Below are 12027 nucleotides of genomic sequence, written 5' to 3' on the forward strand. Positions count from 1 at the left end.
AAGACTTAAGATCAATACATAGAAAGGTTCAGTGATGAAAAGACAGTACACCGGAGGCTTACACTGATGATCATAATTGAAGAGTGGAGATCAAGGCACTAGATGGTTCAGTGATCAATGCTATGTACACTGGAGGTTTACACCGAAGCATTTAACAATGTGTGTGAAAAATCCTGAGAGATGGTGTTGTACACACTGGAAGGTCTGGTGATGAAGATTGTGAACGTTGTAGCTTTTTGCACATAGAAGAAGATTGGCTCAGTTGGCTCAAGATAATTAACCGGATAGTCCGGTGATGGTTTGAATGTTACACCTGATAGTCTGTGTTCATAGAGGTTTGAGTGGGGACCTAACAGCTAGTTTCTGAGGTTGTACACACTAAATGTTTTGGTGCTTATACCATTTGTCTACACTAGATCATCCGGTGTTCCCTTGTCTTTGTGACTAAAGCTCCGAAGTGAAGACGACGTACAAATGACCAGAAGAGAGGTTAGTGGTAAGACATTGCCTTGGTGGCTCATCGTGCTTGAGTCCTTGTTTTAGTGACTTGGTATCTCAAGAGTCGTGACCGGAAGAAACTTGACGACCGGAAGCATATCCTTTATGAAGCTCCAACATGGACTAGGGGTGACTTGTGTGCCACCAATACCCACGGGATAAAAATATCTTGTTCCGAGTTTGTCTCTCTACCTTATTTATGTTTTCGCATTTACATACTTGCAATTTACCTTGTTATAGTATGTTGCAATCCTCTTGAATGGTAGAGTAGACACATTAGATAAATCTTGTGCGCATTTAGATAGAATTGAGATATGTTTATCTTGTGAAGTTTTTAGAGCTATTAGTTTTTAAGTGTCCTAATTTACTCCATCTTAGGACATCACCGTTCCTCGCACAGTGTTTCATTGACCATCAAGAACGCCCAAGGTGCAGATAAAAAAAATACAAACATTATCAAGTAACTTAAAAAAAATATAAACTATATCGAGTAACCTAAATATGATTGTTGTACTTATGCAAAACACAGAAAAGTTAAAGTGACTATACAAAGACAATATACCATAATGCTAGTAACTACAAAATAAAGACATGTACTATTGGCAGTTCTTTTGTATATAGCTTCTTAGTTGTTCCATAAGATGATTACCAAAATATTTGTAAAGAGACTCCAACTAAAACTATACAGGTTATAGACACGATTTAAGCAATATAATACATGCAAAAAATGACACCACACATCATTTATAACTTATCCACGTGTACCTAGATAAAACAAAATCAACGATACTACAATAGATCAAGACATCGTAATTCTGTCTTCTTGTACAAGATGAAGGTATTCCTTGACACCCTGCTGCTTGTCCATGCTCCATTCCTATAACACCTCAAGAGAGTTTACTGAATCACAGATGTCAATATCAGGTGCTGCCTCCTCAATATCTTCCATCTCATTCTCTTTAGACTTGCAATTCATCTGAAATAACAAGTATTAGTGACAATGGTTAAATCTAGATTCTACTATGTTCACAATGGCTAAATAATGTGTTCTGAATATATATTTGAAGATTTACCGCTTCTTCCATTTCAGACAACATCGGCAAGGGAATGTCATCAGACATCTTGTTGCTTTCCATATCTACATGAGAATGAAATGTTATATCCGCATTTCTTTTCTACCTCTCACTTCCATGGGGGCCTACACAGCAATTTCAATTGTTTGAGCTGATATTTGAATATTACTATTTGTCAAAACAAGATCACATGCTAGTGTTCAAAATTTAAAGCTGAAAACTAAAAGCAAATTGCAGAGCACCGATGTGCCAAAAGGTCGGAAAAAAGGACAAAATTCATAGTTCATAGCATTTTGAAATTCTGCATATGCCCATTCAAGACTCACACAATATAAGAGCAGTTAGCACAAAGTAGAAGATTCAGTGAATAAATCAGAACGTAACATGCTATTAGCAAAATCTAGATTTAACATATGGGGCTTCTATGTGCACATTTAAAGTTATAGGTGCCCTTTCGCACGACACAGATTGAATATTTGAATTTCCATATTTACCTACCATAAGAAGCAGCAGCATCTATCGGAGATGGGAGGTGAGTGATCTCTAGTTGGAAGCAAGTAGGTCGAGGTTGCTACAGAAGGCAGGAAGCCTTGGTCAGTGGAGAGGTCATCTCCTCTTGTTCGTCCAACTGTGGGTTTGACCACATGTGAAACCACCTTCCTCTGCTGCTAAAGAGGAGCCACCACCTTCATCAAATTACTTGCCGGTCCATTGGAATTACTATTCATATCTGCAGCCTTGCGCACATAAAAAATCACAACATAGTGCGGCAAGAAGAATTAAGTACAAGTCCCCTGCACCATAGGTACTTTGTTAGAACGACCAGAATGGAGCCCATAAGGTTAGTTTCATGCAATGTTGTGCCCACCCGATAAGTAAAACTCTTTGCGAAAATCTTTTTGTGTATCTTTACCAGTTCAATTATTCTTTTTTTATTTTCAAAGAGTTCAGAGATGGGTTTGAGTAAATAGATCAAGTGGATGTCCAACACCTTTATGATGAAGTCTGCAGAGGTATAAACATATCTCTTTTTGGAGAATTGAGTTGTTGCGATAAGATGGGTGACAATTCCTTGAGGAATGACCAAAGGAAGTTTCCTTCTGGAGTAGCAACATTTAGCTTATTCTTGATTTGCTTCTGATCGTAGAGGATACTATTTTGGACACAATGACAAAAAGACAAGGGACATGCTAGTTTTTTTTGGCTCACCTAGTAATAATAGTTTTTTTTTTGGCTCACCTAGTAATAATGAGATTTGAATCAGGTAGTACAAAGTAACTTTTAGCTTGTGGTAGGGCAATTCACCGTTGCCTCCTTCGGGTATGAAGAAATGGAAATATATATTATCTGGATCACTTCCAAACAAAGGAAAAGGTACGTTGGTGACACATGATTTAGTCATCAGTTTAGTTGGTGCAACAAACAGAGTAAGGCTCCAACAGCACACAGTGGGTAATTTTCTTCTATTTTAACTAATAAGATTTTATATAGTTAAAGCTGATCGTAATCAGAACAAATTTCTCATAGTTTAATTACTGAAATATACATGAAATAAAACCTTGAGTTGAACAGAGTGGAATTTGTTAGCATAGCAAGAGTACCAAGATCCAAACACCCTCCCGGTGTCCACCCACACCTCGGTGTCTGCGTACGCCACATCCTTGGCCACGAGCTTCCTGGACCTGGGGCGCGCTTTGGCAAGCCCGAGCAGGCGGCCGTGGTAGGAGACCGCAATGGAGACCGCGCGGTAGCGGAGCGGGAGGATGAGGCCAGGGTTCCGGACGTGGAGGCAGAGCACAAGGCCAAAGTCAAGCATGGCGAGCAGCGACGAGTTGACGCGAAAGTCTGCAACGCGAAGGTCGGCAACACGGGTGGTGGGAGAGGACAGGTAGAGAAGGAAGGCGAGGCCCTCGGGGAGCATGAGGAGTTGGAGCGGGAGGGTCCGAGTGGAGCAGCATCGGATGCAGGGGCGTGGCGCGAGCGCAGGTGGCGAAGGCGGAGGAGGACAGGGGAGCAAGGGGTTGGAACGAAGACGAGCATCGGGGGAGGCGATGGCCGGGGGCCTAGGAGGCGGCGGGGTAGGCATAGTAGGGCTGATGTGTGGGCTGGGACGACGCGGGGAGCGAGTGGGCAAGGTCCAGAGCGAGGGAAGAATGTGGACGACGGGTGAAACATGGGGTGGTCCCACATGTTAGCATCGGGAGGTGGCAGAATGCCAAGGGTGCGGAAAGGTATCAGGAACCACTATGTATTTTTTTTAAGTAATAATATAGAAGAGATAAAATAAGGAAAAACTTAGAAACATCAAAATCCAAGAGAAATATAGAACACATAATTCAGATAAAAATTCATGTTACTTAAGCAATGTAGTTCACTTATTTCATGAAGTTCTAGAGTCCTTTTTGAAAAGCACGTATTCCAGAATTTGAGGAAAGGCTGCAACATTCGTATTCTTGTCAAGAGGAACTTATATCAATTAGATATAAATTAATGTACCTACTCTTCTTTTCACCAAAATAACCATCTTTACACAAGCAAAGGCATAATTTCCTCTTGAGTTGTACTAATTTTAAGTGGTAGAAACTAATCTTGTGAATCTTAAACAAATTTTCTAGAACAATGGGAATAATGATAAAGGAAGTAACGTGTTGTAGCTCAAACCTGAGATCTGCACTTTATGGTATAACCTAAGTTAATTATCTATGAGCCTAACCTCCACCCTGCTAAAATTTGTGTCCCGCAATACCTTACAGCTCATCTCCAGTATCCCCTGCAGCGAGAGGAAGAGTACAAACTCAGCACCTTCCTTCTGTGAAACACTACAGAAATGTAGGATATGAAATGAAACGGTCATGGATTTAAAATGTACCTGATAGAGAGAAGAGTAGTGCTGTCAAAAGGTTCATAGGACATCATCACGAGGATTACCTCTATCATGAACATCGTCAAGGTGGTTTGCAATGTGCAGCCATACTGCAGGAGTCCATCAGATAGGAATTTAACATTTAGAATGAAAATTTCCACTGTACGGTCCCCTGCTAATCAAATTCAGAAATAAGACCTTTGCACCTTGTAGCAGTTTAACAGAAATAATTTGGTTCAAAGAATATACAAATTCACCATCACCATGAATCTATTTGTTTTGCTTCACAAAAATAATGTTCATTTTTAAACATTATCCAATTGGACCAACCCATAATTTAGCTACTTACATGGTTATAGGCAATATAAGTTGTACGATTAGTATACATAATTGCTTAATTGTGTTTCCAAAATTAGATTAGATCCCTTAGAAATTTGTCTCCGCTACTTACTCATGATTAATTAACCAAAAGGACACAAAAAATATTTAGTGATAAATGCTAAATCCCCTAACGGAGTAACAGAGATGCTCAAACAACAAACAAACACCAAAGTGGTATAAGAGGAAGTAGGGCAGGCAATTGGACCCGTGAACGTAGCTACCCGTGGGTTCTGTGCCCGACGGGTCTAGGTTCGGGTTCAAATTTTTGTCCACGGGTCTAGTGGGTCGGGTACTCGAAATGGGTCGGGTCAGGTTCGGGTTTCTGAATTCGCCTGTGGATCGGATTAGGTACCTATGAAATTTTGTACAGGTTATTTAACTTTTACTTTTGATCGGCTCATCCAATCCATTCAGCCCATCTATCCTCCCTCTCTCACCAGCTGGTGCGTCCATTCGTCGCAGCCCAACATGCCATCTCTCTCTCTCTCTCTCTCTCCCTCTCTCTCTCTCTCTCTCTCTCTCTCTCTCTCTCTCTCTCGGCACTGCCCCACTCCCTCCCCAGCGATGCCCCGCCCCGGCCTACCCCTTCCACGGCGCGACGGCCCCCTCCCCTCCCCGGCCTACCCCTTCCACGGCGCAACGGCCCCCTCCCCTCCCCGGCCAGCCCCCTCCCTGGTGCCACCCAGCCACACTGGCCCGCAACTGCCGCTCTATCTTTGCCCTGCCCCTCCCTAGCGCCGCACCGACCCATCTTGCCGCATGCCCCCTCCTCGGCGCCGCCCAACCACACCTACCCCCCATCGTCGCTCTGCCGTTGCCCCGCCCCCTCCTCGGCGCCACCCCGCCCTAACCTGTCGCCTACCTAGCGTCACTCGGCCAAGCCGTCCCGCTATCACCGCTCCACCCCCTCCCCGACGCCACCCTGCCCCAGCCTACCGCCTATCCCGCCCCGACGCCGCCCCGCCTCGCGACCACACCGGCTTTGCCGCCACCCTGTGCCACTCGGCCCCGTTGTGCCCCCTTCCTACTATCCCTCGCCTGATGGGCGCCCAAAACACGATGGACGCCCGACGGGTTTGGGTTTGGGTTTTCATTTTATCCCATTTAGGCACTCGAGTTCGGGTAAGGTTATGGCTGGCGGGTTTCGGGTTGGGCATGTTTTGCTCAACCCGGACCCGACCTGACCCATTGTCAGCCCTAAAAAGAAGTGTGTAGATACCTATGAGGCTGTAATCGCTAGTCACACAGACATGCCTGAACATCTAATTTGATCTTGATTACTGTATCTTGGAAACATGGTAGCAAGGATTTTACGTGGCCCATCTAAAAAAACAAATATTCTTCACAAATCATGAATCCTTCTCACACGAGATATATCGAGTGGGAGACGGCTAAACATTTAACCTGCATGTTGGTGTTGAAGCCTGGCCGCAAGCCACCACCACCATCGCCAAGACCTTTTTAGATCCACCTGTCATTGCTGGCAAGACCTTCAGAGATCCATCTCCACCGCCAAGCCGCGAGCCACCAATATAGCTAGGAGCCTACACATATGTGACATGTTATTTCAAGTTGTTTAGGTAACAAAAAATGTATACGTGTTGAGCACAAGTATTTGGTAACCTTCTTGTCACTATCCCAGGACTCTCCTGCAATATTATTTTTCTAGTGTTGATTGGCCTATTTGGTGTTGAGACTTTAGTATTATAGCCTTTGGTAGTATTTCCTTGGCTTTCTCTTTCTGCAAGGTGAAAACAATAAAATTAAATTATGAAGTGATGAAATAAGCACGGGAAGGAAAACATGATCAACACTTGCCTTTTCTTTGTTCCATTAAGTGGGCATTTGTAGCTACTTTTTCTATGTCCAATTGTTCCACAATTGGGAAACTTGATTTTGTCTCTAATAATTTTCTTACCTTTATCATCCTCTTTTCCATTAGACTTTGCACCAGATGCACCACCACTACCTTCAAGGCTACTTTTGATCCTTCTTTTCCTTTGCCTTCCAACGATACTTTTAGCAAGTGATGCACCCACCTCAAATGACAAGTCAACATTTGGCTATTGTGACTTGTCAGGAAGTGGCTCTACTACTCTCTTATATGCATTCTTGAACTTCTCCACGGAGTAGTACTCATGAACAAAATCCTCCATCTTCACATTCCTAATTTGTTGTGCTGTTATCAAAGACAAAGCATGCTGACAAGGCTTACCAGTGTGCTGCCACTCAAGATATGAACACTCATGCAAATATACCTTAACCACATGTCTAGCATGACTGTTACTATTGTCCCACACCTCTATAGTATAATTGTCACCTTTTACAACTTAGCCCTCTAGTCATTGCCTTCAAGACTTGTAAGACTGCTGGTAGTATCCTCCCATAGAGCCTTTCTCCAATCATTCTCCTCTTATGGAATAGAACCATAATCATCTCCCTCAATTTATCAACAAGCTCAGCAGCAGGCAAGTATTTTATGTCTCTAATCCAATTATTGAAATTCTCAGCTACATTGTTTGTGACATAATCACACTTGATGTCAGGGTTGAAGGCACACCTCATCCACTTTAATGAATGTCACTTGTTTAGTCATTCAAACACATCAATACAACCTGACAAAGCAGTGGACATGTACTGCTGAAACACTTCTTGCTTGTATGCCCTAGCTATAGGCCACATATGTGAACAAGTTTCACCACTAAATCTCTTGATAAAGATTTGCATCAAATGCCTAAAGCATTCCCTTTGTTCAACATTCGGGAAAACATGTTTCACTGCATTTTCTAACCCTTTGCAAGCATTTGTACAAATAGCAAGTAAAGGCAGATCTCTATAGCCTTATGCACTTGACTCATAAACCAAGTCCAATTATCTTCTGTTTCAGAGTGTATAAATCCAAATGCAACTGGATACATCTAGTTGTGACCATTTATACTACATGTTGAAGCTAAATGACCATTTCATCTACCATTTAGTGCAGTGGAGTCTATACCAAGGTATGGCCTACATCTTGATAGAAAACCCTCAATGCAAGGACTAAGTGCAAAAAAAAAAACATGTGGAAATAAACCCTACCACTAACAACCTTAGTGTCAATCTCAATAACACTACCTAGTGACCTTTTTAAGACCTCTGCCTTCCAATTATACAGCATTTAAAAACTCTCTTCCCAGCAACCATACAACTCTTGCAAAGCCTTTTCTTTTCCCTTCCAGACTGTGTCATATGATATTGTGCATTTGTGATAATCCTGCAACTTGGTCTGCAACTCTTTAGCCCCCATATGAGGAGTCTTCCTAAGGATAGGAACAATCTTGGAAGCAACCCACTTACTAGAAGGTGTAGTGGTCTTTCTCCTGCTGCTGGATGTGCAGGTTTGTGTGTCATTCAACACTGTGACCTACAAAAACAATGAAAAATAATGTGTAAGTCAAATATTACAACACGATGCAAACTAATGTAAAGGTTAGTTTACAAGTAAGTACCATAATAGTCTTCAAATTAGTCTGTCTATGCCCAACAATGCTCCAAGGGCATTCTTCACCCTTACAATACCCTATGTATCTAGTTGGGTCAGTTTTCTCAATGCCCAATTCAAATTCCTTATTTATGGCAAATTATTTCATAGCCAACCTAAACTCCTCCATGCATGCGTATGTGGTGCCTAAATCATGAAGGGGTTATATTTATCATACACAATCACCCTCTCCTCTAAAATAAAATCATCGACAAGAATAGTTGCACCTTCAGTATCATCCATGACTCTAGCAGCACTTGTTTTTATCAACCCTTGCTTTAGCAGCAGCGTCTTTAGCCTTTTCTACCCTCTCATCCTCATCCCTCGACCCAAAAGCACATACAATTGTTCTTCGCAAGCAACTTCTATTCTTCCTTCCTCATCCATTGTTTCATGGATCTGTAGGGAATCCCAATCAACCAACGCAACCAGTGGCTATCCACTCCACAATCATCTTCAACATCCCTAGCAGGTTCTATCACTGCTAAACTAAGCTCACACTCCATATCAAACCTAATCGAGTGTCAAAGGAAAAATGAGTTAGGGGCTGCTTATCTAGTGTTCGATTCTCGTCAAATCAAGTGCAAAATTAAATAACATTGCAAATACATATGTCACCTAGGGTTTGAACAATATCCAAAATTCAATAAACCTATCCACCCAAATGGAAACTACAACTCAAAATTGCAATCAAATGCATCTTACCTTGGGCGTCCAGGTCGTCACCGTCCTACGCATGGCCATTGGAGGTTTTGTGGCGTTGCTAGGGTCGGGGAACACAAATAGGACGCGGAAGGGGGGGGGGACAGAGGCGAGCGAGCGTGGCCCACCCCATCCTGTGCCTACTGGTGTTGAGCCCTCTTCCCCTGGCTGGGCTCACTGTCCCTACCTTGCTTCTGCCAGGAGAGGGAGAGGGGGGGGGGGAGAGAGAGAGAGAGAGAGAGAAGCGAGTGCAGGAGGAGAACATTGGTTTCAAAACGATTCAATCGATCCTTGAAGGGTAGTTCTATCCATTCATGTGGCTGTGAGAGAAAAAAGAAAAGAAAATGACCTCAAAGAGTACGTAATGGCAAAATAGCAATGATCTATGTTCATAATGGTAAAATAGCTAGTTGCATCTTGGGGATAGCACCTATAGCAAAGCCAACTCGTAACCGTGACCAAATAGCAATTCTCTCACCGCTGTGTGGGTTGGGGTGGCACGAGGAGCGGGTGGGCAAGGTGCGCGTGAGTCGGGAGCACAACGGCGAAACATGGGGTTGGTCCCACATGTCGACATCGGGAGGAGGGTAGAACACAGGGGTGCGGGAAGGCTTCAATAACCACTATGTATTGTTTTTTAAGTAATAGAGATTATTTAGTTTATTTTTTAAACTTAATTAAGAGAGAGTGAATCTCTAGTTTATTTTTTCTAACTTTAGATCATCCAGAAACCCCAAAATACAAAACTTGCGTTACTTGCCAGTTAAGACCGAAGCCACCAATCATCGCAGCGCGAGCAGCTTTTGGACCCATACGAGAGTGTAGGTGTAGTGCATAGGCAACTGTGGCTGGTGAGCCTGGGTGGTGCACCGCGGCTCGGCGGTCGGCACGTTGGGCATGCTAACGAGGGCGCATATCGTGGCTGTCATGTTATGTGGCATCTTGTCCAGTGCACGTATAGCACCAGAAGCGTCACACGTCGGTCTCATGCGTGAGACGGCCGAGCAGGGGTGTCACGTCCCAAAAATGATAATTTTGTAATTAAGATATGTTTCAAATACCTTAGAGATAGTTTAGAGCGCTTTGGAGAATCCCTAAATACCTTGAGGAAAGAAAAGAATAGAAGGAGGTTGATAAGCGGAGACTTAGAAAAAATTCAGCAAAAGAATCCCCTCGTGGTTTGGCCGGTATCACCCGCGGCCTGACCACCAGGCACGCTACCACATGGGCTGCCATGTGGACTTCCCGCGGTCCAACTGGAGCCAGTCACGATCTGACTATCAGCACAAAGAGACTCGAGTTAAGTAAAACGATCACTTTCTTTTGCTCTCTCTCCCCCATGTGCACACTCTCTCACACCCTCTCCCTCATTTTTTCCCCAACCAACCAAGAGAGTTGGTGGATAGGAGGAGCAAGGAGGGGAGTCCAAGGAGGAGGTCCCCAGTGAGCTCCCCCACCAAAGGTGGATTTCCCCGTCAAGCCCGAACTCCTCGGCAACGTCTTCTTCCTCCTCAAGCCATCCACCACCTCCCCGACAATGATTTCGAGCTCTAGCCATTCCCCAACCTCCACGACCAGACCGCATGCTTGCTAGGACGTGATGAGCACCCTAGACCCCCTCTCATTCCTTCTGCATGGCTAGATTGACCGGATTTGAGCTCATCGAGCTCAACAACGGCCTCTACCACCATTACAGGCAATAGCCGAGTTTTGGTCGTTTTTGGTGTGTGCTTGTTATCCTACACGATAGAGGAGGTCAAGATGATGCTTTAGGTCCAAATCCCCACCTAAAAGCCACCATAATCATCATCAGTGAGCTCACCAAGTGCTCCCGACCGAGCACAGCGGTCTGACCGCGTTTTCTAGCTATCTAACCGCCATTCCATGGGTTGGACCGCCCCCCCCCCCCCCCCGAACCGGTCTGACCGCCAAACCCCAAATCTCTCTGCATGCTGGTGGTCTGACCGTGTTTTCCCACGGTCTGATCGCCACTCCTTGTGGTCTGACCATGGTCAACTCAGATATTACCGTTTCAGCGCAGTTCACTGTTTGCTGAAACTTATAAATTTATAATAAATTCTCCATAGCTCCTAAAATTATGAAACAAATTTTGTTGGTTTCATAATACCCTAATATACCTAAGAAAAATATCCCTAGACATGAAATAATTAATTAAATTTCTGATATAAATTAATTATGTTGAGGCTTCATTAGTTCACCGTTAATTCTTTACATGTCCAGCAATTGTGAAACTAATTTTTCTAGTCTTCTTATGACTTGTTCTAGCTAGGAAAAATATTTTTATACATTATAAAGCATATTTTATGGCATTTCATCACATACATTTTGTAGCATGCATTGTTGCACTGCATTCATGTTCATCATTGCACGCATTCTTCTTTAATGAACGAAGAACCGAAGTGTGGCACGATCATTGTTGAAAGTGACACCAACCTCCCGGAGTTCTGTAAGTGTTATGCAGGGAGTATCAGGTAATCACCAAAGCAGCAAGGCAAGCATCTAAGCATATTGCACCCTTTGAATTAAAGTGTGGAGTCTAAAATTAATAAGATATACTCTATGTATGTTTGCATGTATAGCGAGTCAGTGTCGGATTTATGTGGGTAAACCTATGTTGATTGCATTAACTTTACCTTGAGTTGTTGAATATTTACATCCTTGTAGCTTTAACGATATTGTTGATGTCTAATTTACAAGGTCATTCGAAATACTTAGCGATGCATAAGTCACCGGTAAAAGTCGAATGGTGGAGTGTTCCATCGCTCGCAAGCTATAGGTTTAATTACGGCTCACTATGATAATATTGATGATGTTGGCTCGGTGAGTTGTGAGGATAAGACGAGATGTGGGCGATGTTATGGGTGTCTTTTGCCCCGGAGGAGTTCCTTGGGGTAGTTTGGGAGAGGTGCCCGAGCACCATAGACCGCTTTGTATCGTTTAAGCATCGTCCGTCGGTGTCGTTAGCTTTA

The 12027-nt window shown here is 43.5% G+C and overlaps 1 pseudogene; it reads right to left on the minus strand.

Annotated features, from left to right (window-relative positions):
* Positions 1–1375: 1375 nt before the first annotated feature.
* LOC133922981 (uncharacterized) lies at positions 1376–9823 on the minus strand (annotated as a pseudogene).
* Positions 9824–12027: the final 2204 nt, after the last annotated feature.

The sequence above is a fragment of the Phragmites australis genome, chromosome 6 (genome assembly GCF_958298935.1).
Source record: "Phragmites australis chromosome 6, lpPhrAust1.1, whole genome shotgun sequence".
NCBI lineage: Eukaryota > Viridiplantae > Streptophyta > Magnoliopsida > Poales > Poaceae > Phragmites > Phragmites australis.